Source organism: Nanorana parkeri, unplaced genomic scaffold (genome assembly GCF_000935625.1).
Source record: "Nanorana parkeri isolate BGI_ZX_2015 unplaced genomic scaffold, ASM93562v1 scaffold609, whole genome shotgun sequence".
NCBI classification, from domain to species: domain Eukaryota; kingdom Metazoa; phylum Chordata; class Amphibia; order Anura; family Dicroglossidae; genus Nanorana; species Nanorana parkeri.
Genome location: NW_017306877.1, coordinates 307,374 through 315,165, shown reverse-complemented (window position 1 = coordinate 315,165; position 7,792 = coordinate 307,374).

Below are 7,792 nucleotides of genomic sequence, written 5' to 3'. Positions count from 1 at the left end.
GACGGAGATCAGATAGAAGTCTGAAGGGAAGGCCGAAGGTCAGATATAAGACTGAAGGGAAGGCCGGAGATCAGATAGAAGTCTGAAGGGAAGGCCGGAAGTCAAATAGAAGACTGAAGGGAAGGCCGGAGGTCAGATAGAAGACTGAAGGGAAGGCTGGAGGTCAGGAATAGAACTGAAGGCAAGGATGGAGGTCAGCTGTAAGACTGAAGGGAAGGACGGAGGTCAGATAGGAGACTGAAGGGAAGGGCGGAGGTCAGATAGGAGACTGAAGGGAAGGACGGAGGTCAGATAGGAGCTTGAAGGGAAGGACTGAGGTCAGATATAAGACTGAAGGGAAGGACGGAGGTCAAATAGAAGACTGAAGGGAAGGACAGAGGTCAGATGGAAGACTGAAGAGAAGGCTGGAGGTCAGATAGAAGACTGAAGAGAAGGCTGGAGGTCAGGATTAAGACTGAAGGGAAGGATGGAGGTCAGCTGTAAGACTGAAGGGAAGGACGGAGGTCAGATAAAAGATTGAAGAGAAGGCTGGAGGTCAAATATAAGACTGAAGGGAAGGCCTGGAGGTCAGCTTTAACGTTTGCAGTGAAACAGAGCAACAAAGCATGCTTAACAGTGCAGAGAAGGTTTATTTTTCATTAAAAACAAGCAACATGTTTCAGGGGTGTTCCAAGGGGCACCCTTCGTCAGAGCTACCAACGAATGGAGACATTTTAACACCGCAAATCCTAAAAAAAATGTTTGCCCGGATCTTCTTTTCCAGTCCGGTATCCTCAAGCCCTGATGAAGGAGGGGACCCCTTGGAACCCCTGAAACACATTGACATTCTTTACACCTCTCTCTCACCCCTCCCAAGCCCAGAGAACAGGTTTTGATTGGAGCTCTGTTTTATATATCAGCTTTCATTTTCCCTGGCTAACAAGATCAATGAAAGTTGAAGGTTGCCATGGGCAACGTCCATCTTTCCTTTGTTCCAGCCCTTAGAAACGAATGCTGGATAAGTGTAGGAACACGAAGGGGAGTCGGGTTACTCAGGAAACTCAATAAACAAAATGTTAAGTCCACAGTAGTCATGTCACATCATAAATGTGATTTAATCCGGGATAATAAAATTCATCAAGCATAAAATCAACTGCGGAGGTATGATAGCTGCCAGTGCACAATTTCCATCGCCAGCAATGAGATGGTTGGGTCTAGGTAAGGACACTTCGCAATCTGCGGCCCTGTTTTGACAACAGGCAATAAAAACGACGTAGACAGATTTAGAGTCCGCCTCGCAGGCATATTTACGCATTTCAGTAAAAAAAAAAAAAAGTGCCCTATACAGCTACAGGGGATTTGTAATTAGGAAAATCTCATTAATGCTTTGTTTTTTTTTTTTACTTTTTTTTTTTAAATGACACATTTGTCAATGCATTCTGATTAATTATTTGCATAATCATTGCGACATTAGACTGATTTTTTTTTCTATTTTTATTTTTTTCCCCAGAGAAGTACGTTTATGCCTCTGAGGGAACGTACTCAAATTACTAGTGACCTCCGGTGTGCGGGGCCTGTTGTTCTTCAGGATTCAGAATAAAGTATGCATGAGGCGCGTAGACCGAGGGAGTGAGTATAAAGGGAAACTAGAGTGGTTTTTGGCCAATTAGATTTTTCAATTGTTTTTGAAAGTTTACAAACTAGTAAAACGTATTTTTTTTAAGGGTTCGTTCACACCACATGCGGTGTGTTCCCGGCCCGATTCTGGCCAGAACGCACTGCATCGCATTGCGGCCAGCTCACTTTTTTATGGGGTAGGAGGAGGCGTGGCGGGCCATTAAAGTGAATGGCATCGTAACCACGCCCTCCGGCCGCAATGGGACCGGCCACACGGGATCGCAAGGCACCTTATGCCTGCGGTCCGTGCTTGCAGCATTTTGATCGCTTCGGACCGCAGGCATAAGGTGCCTTGCGATCCTGTGCGGCCGATCGCATTGCGGACAGAGGGAGTGGCTACCATGCCATTCACTTCAATGGCCCGCCGCGCCCCCACCTACCCCACAAAAAAGTGAGCCGGCCGCAATGCGAGGCAGTGCGTTCTGGCCAGAATCGGGCTGGAACGCACTCCGTCTGGTGTGAACGAACCCTAAATATAGTAAAGAGTTTGTGAACACTCCAAAAACTTTGTTCAACACTCCTAACTAAAGTGTATTACCTATGGGGGTTATTCTCTAAAGAGCAGAAGGATCCAGCCGTAGCTTTGGCTGATCCTTAGGCTCGCTTCGGCCGCCTCTGCCCTTTGGTTCAGTGGAACCAAAGGGCTGCTGTAGGGGCTATTCACAATAGCCCCTACAGCATCCGAAGGCAGCCGAGCAGCTCAGGCGAGCCGGACCCATATGCTTCACAGCCGAAGCGTGGAGAAAGGTCGGCCGAAGCTGACCGATCTCCACGTGAATGACAGCTGGGCGGAGCCAGCCGTGATCTCACGGCTGGCTCCGCCGAGTTGTAATAACAGATCAGCGCCCCCAAATGACCTGGGGTCGCTGATCTGTCATTAACCATTTTTAAATGAATTTTCAACAATTTTCAACCTAAAGGGTCTGGTATGAATTGTTGGGGGAACCCCTCGCTGTTTTTTGTTTGTTTGTTTCCGTGGCGTGTCAGAAATTAAATAGAGACAAAGTAAACATTTAAGGTCACTTTTCTGCAAATTTCTATTTGTAAGGACAATTCGGATTCATCCAAATGCCGAAATGACTTTCAGACCCGAATCCCGAAAAAACAAGATAACTAATTTTTTGCTGGTGTTCTATCGAAAGCTCCAACTTTTCAAACTCTCCGACTGCTGATGTCACATGCGGTGACTGCCAGTAGATCTACACCAGATCAAGCTTGTGCGCATGGCCATGGAATTGTTGCCAAATTCTCTATTAACACTGCTGTAGGTAAAAGGAGCCGATAGCCGCGCAGGTGCAATGGCGACTGTGACTATCGGCTCATCGGATTCTATAACCTAGTATAAAGTTATATTTGCCGTAGGTTATAGGAGCCGATAGCGCAGTGCCGGGTGTGGTTATAGAATTTGACGGCGCCACGCAGGCGCAATGCCAATAGTTAAAGATTTCAAAAAGGATTCCATGGGCATGCGCACTAGCTCCATCTGGTGTAGATCTCCTACTGGCAGACACCGGATGTGATGTTGCCAGGCGGAGAACTCAACAAGTTGTACCTTTCGATAGAACACCGGTGTTCTGTGGAAAACTCCTCGAGATCTCCAACGACCTGACTTCTGGTTTAGTTAGAAGTAAAAGGTTTGTCCAAGAGGGCTGTACTGCACGTGCGCCACCCGCGGCATTTCACTATACACAGCAATAAAGTATTAAAATGAACTAGGGTCAGACTATCCAGCACGGTTTTCATCTGAGTTGCCCCACTCAATATGGCCGCAAGCAGGGGAAATGCCGCGGGTGGCGCACGTGCAGTACAGCCTTCTCGACCAAACCTCTTACATCTAACTAAACTGGAAGTCAGGTCATTGGAGATCTCGACGAGTTGGAACTTTCGACAGAACACCGGCTTACATGTCTACTAGGCAGAGTAGGTACCTGCACAAAACCCTTCTATGGAGGGCACCTGTAGGCACATGTCTACTCTGTCTAATGGTAAATCCGGCCGTGCTCATGGGACTTGTAGTTCCCCAACAACTGGAGGGCTGGAGTTACCCACCCCTGCGTTACAATGAACTGTTTTGGGAAACATAAAATTGGTGGGTAAAGACAGGGGCGTCCCGAGGGTGGGTGACACCCGGAGCGGTAACCGAGTGTCACCCCGCCGAGACGGCACTGCGCATGCACGTGACGTCACCACGCGTGTGCGCGATGACGTCATCGCGCACGCGCGGCAGTATTCTGATACCTGCCGGCGCCCCTCTTGGTGATGAACGCCGGCAGAGAGAGGAGGGGACAGTCATACCTTATCCCACGGGTTCCCTCCTCTCTACTGATACTGTCGGGCGTTCGGTCCATGACCGAGCTCCCCGACTTTTCAGAGGGGGGTGACACCAAAATGACTGTGAGTCATTTTGGTGTCACCCCTCCAATGGTGTCACCCGGGTGCGGGCCGCACCCCCCTTGTGACGCCACTGGGTAAAGATCCTCTTTAAGTGCCGTTCACCTCCTGCTGGAGTTCTGAAAAGTCGGTTATTCCTTCGGCTCACCTGCCTCTAAATACTACATAGATGATTCCGATGACCCGATTTAGCTGGAAAAGGTAGAATCGGGCTTGAAGCAGCACAACAGCTTGAGATCAGTTTATGAATACCAGTTACCTAGAACATATCCCCGCTCCACAGATCAGAACTGTTTTGTTCATCTGTCAGTCGTAGATCTAGGGAAGCTCGTGGCTGACAGACTATGAAAGAGAAGTCTTCCCTCTCGCCCTCAGCGCAGTTTAATAACCCCCGCCCGGAGCCACACACAAAGTTTTCACAACGTGGTGATATAAAAAAAATAACTCCGCTCAAACTTCCCTGAAATGAAACATTTGTTGCCAAATATATATTAATAGGAAGACAGAACGGAGAAAAACCTCTAAAAGCCAAATAATAAAACACAGAAACGTTTATATGTGCGGAACGGACCCCCGGAGTTCATTCCTACAAAATGGAATCAATCTGAGCAACTCAGGAATTATATTTTAATTAGACACTTGTTATTTGTTTTGTTCCGAATCAAAATTCGGACAAATTTTTCCGAAATTCGAATTTCATAATCCCGATGCCTCTGAATATGTCCGAATACTTTTCTGGCCAATCAGATGTGTTTTTTGGGTTTAATGCCTCCGAATGGGTCTGAACACGAATTTTCGTTACGGCAACATGGGAGCCATATACAGTATATACATATAATACTAAAGCTGAGACTCCCAGACCCGGATGGCATGCAGGAGCTCCCCAATGCAATTCGGAAATTCGGATACTGAATGCCATTTGGGTCTATGAGATTCAGCTTTAGTAAGATACAGTATGTATATGGCTCCCAGACCTGATTGACATTCGTGATCCGAATTTCCGAATTGCATTGGGGAGCTCCTGCATGCCATTTGGGTCTGGGAGCCTCAGCTTTAGAATTAAAACTGCATTAAAAAAATGAAAACTGCATTAAAACTGCTCACTGCTGCTCTCTCCTTGTGCAGGGTGACTGGTCTTGTTTGCGCCCCCTCCTGTAATAAAGACTGCTCACTATTGCTTTCTCGCCTTGTGCAGGGTGACTGGTCTTGTCTCCGCCCCCTCCTGTGGCTGTAATAAAGACCACTCACTGCTGCTCTCTCTCCTTGTGCAGGGTGACTGGTCTTGTCTCCACCCCCTCCTGTAGTTTTCTGCAGGCAGCCTGTAGTGGAAGGAGCTTTCTGTAATAAAGACCAGTCACTGCTGCTCTCTCTCTCTCCTTGTGCAGGGAGACTGGTCTTGTCTCTGCAGGCAGCCTGTAGAGGGTGGAGCTTCTTGAACTAAAGACCGGTCACTGCTGCTCACTCTCCTTCTGCAGGGAGACTGGTCTTGTCTCCGCCCCCTCCTGTAATAAAGACCGGTCACTGCTGCTCTCTCTCCTTGTGCAGGGTGACTGGTCTTGTCTCCGCCCCCTCCTGTAATAAAGAGCGGTCACTGCTGCTCTCCTCTCTCCTTGTGCAGGGTGACTGGTCTTGTCTCCACCCCCTCCTGTAGTTTTCTGCAGGCAGCCTGTAATGGGAGGAGCTTCCTGTAATAAAGACCGGTCACTGCTGCTCTCTCTCTCTCTCCTTGTGCAGGGAGACTGGTCTTGTCTCTACAGGCAGCCTGTACTGGGTGGAGCCTGTTGGGTCTGCTCTCTGCACAGGCTATCTACAGCCCAGTGATGATGTCACTGCTACATTTACAAGGTAATACCTGTGCATGAAAAGGCATTCGCTGCGCACACACACAGCGGATTGATATCCTTTGTGGCTATTGAGGAATATATTTAAATAAAGCTTTTTGTGTCTGGAGCGCAGCTTTTAAATAACTAATTTTACAGAAAAGCTATGGAAAAAAATAATAATAACCTCAATCAGAAATAAATCTTCTGCAGGAACAGATTGAAGGGCGAACTTCATAAACAGCTCCGCCGCTGACTGCGCCTTGTTACACGCCGGGGCCGCCTGTCACAGGGCAAAAAAGCTGTTTATTTTATATTGTTACGATCCCAGGCCAATATCAATTTGTCTAAATCTGGATGACTGAGAGGAATTCAATTATTGAAGATGTGGCCTTTTCCAGCTTAATCACGCCCGAAAGCAGCTTATTATCAGCCCCGCGGCCCCCCGAAAAGATAGAAAAGGATAAAAAAAAAAAAAAGAAGCAGCGGTTAAAGTGACAAGCGCTCCGATTCTGACAGGATGCAGATACATGGCGGTTTTTGAGAAAAGACGAAGAACTTCTGTCAATTATACGCTCGCTCGGAGACAATTCACTTCCCGTCGACTGTTTCATGCTCAGCATGCTAAGCAAGACGTTTGTTTTAGTTTTAGAGCGTCGCCTTCCCTTTGATCAGCCATCGCCGTGAATATTAAGAAACGCAGAAATAAAAAGATACGATTGTTCAGCGGCAGCGAAACACAATATTTGTCATCACGGGTTTGGCTGCATAAACGATGCGATTCTACAAGCTGCGGGACAAAAGTTTCCTTTTATTTATTTGTTTATTTTCGTCGGAGTCTGTTTTGCTTTCCCGCCATAAAAACATTGTTTCCATCGAATGGGGCCTGTGGATGCGGCGGGAGAGCGCTGATCCGCGCCTAGATGAAGAGGTTTATGGAACGCCATAAGGGGGCCGGGGGTTTCCGCTGTTACTTAGTTGCCATTTAAAGCAGAATCCGGGATTTTCAAGAGTTAAGTCTTGCAGTTGGAGGAGGCGCGGGACGCGGAGGGACGCTGGAACTTGGGGAGCAAGGAGGTGCCTGAAACACAGGGTGCAGATAAGTCCTGGAGGGCTCCGGGGTTCTGCTTCAGGCAGATGTGTTGCTCGCTATCTCTCCTCACTCTCTCTCCTGGCTCTCTCTCCTCACTCTCTCCTGGCTATCTCTCCTCTCCTTCTCCTGGCTGTCTTTGTTCGCTCTCACTTCTGGCTGTCTCTCCTCACTCTCTCCTGACTCTCTCTCCTCTCTCTCTCCTGGCTGTCTCTCCTCTCTCTCTCCTGGCTCTCTCTCCTCACTCTCTCTCCTGGCTGTCTCTCCTCGCTCTCTCTCCTGGCTATCTCTCCTCACTCTCTCCTGGCTCTCTCTCCTCTCCTTCTCCTGGCTGTCTTTGTTCGCTCTCACTTCTGGCTGTCTCTCCTCACTCTCTCCTGACTCTCTCTCCTCTCTCTCTCCTGGCTGTCTCTCCTCTCTCTCTCCTGGCTCTCTCTCCTCACTCTCTCTCCTGGCTGTCTCTCCTCGCTCTCTCTCCTGGCTATCTCTCCTCACTCTCTCCTGGCTCTCTCTCCTCTCCTTCTCCTGGCTGTCTTTGTTCGCTCTCACTTCTGGCTGTCTCTCCTCACTCTCTCCTGACTCTCTCTCCTCTCTCTCTCCTGGCTGTCTCTCCTCTCTCTCTCCTGGCTCTCTCTCCTCACTCTCTCTCCTGGCTGTCTCTCCTCGCTCTCTCTCCTGGCTATCTCTCCTCACTCTCTCCTGGCTATCTCTCCTCTCCTTCTCCTGGCTGTCTTTGTTCGCTCTCACTTCTGGCTGTCTCTCCTCACTCTCTCCTGACTATCTCTCCTCTCTCTCTCCTGCCTGTCTCTCCTCTCTCTCCCCTAGCCGTCCCTCT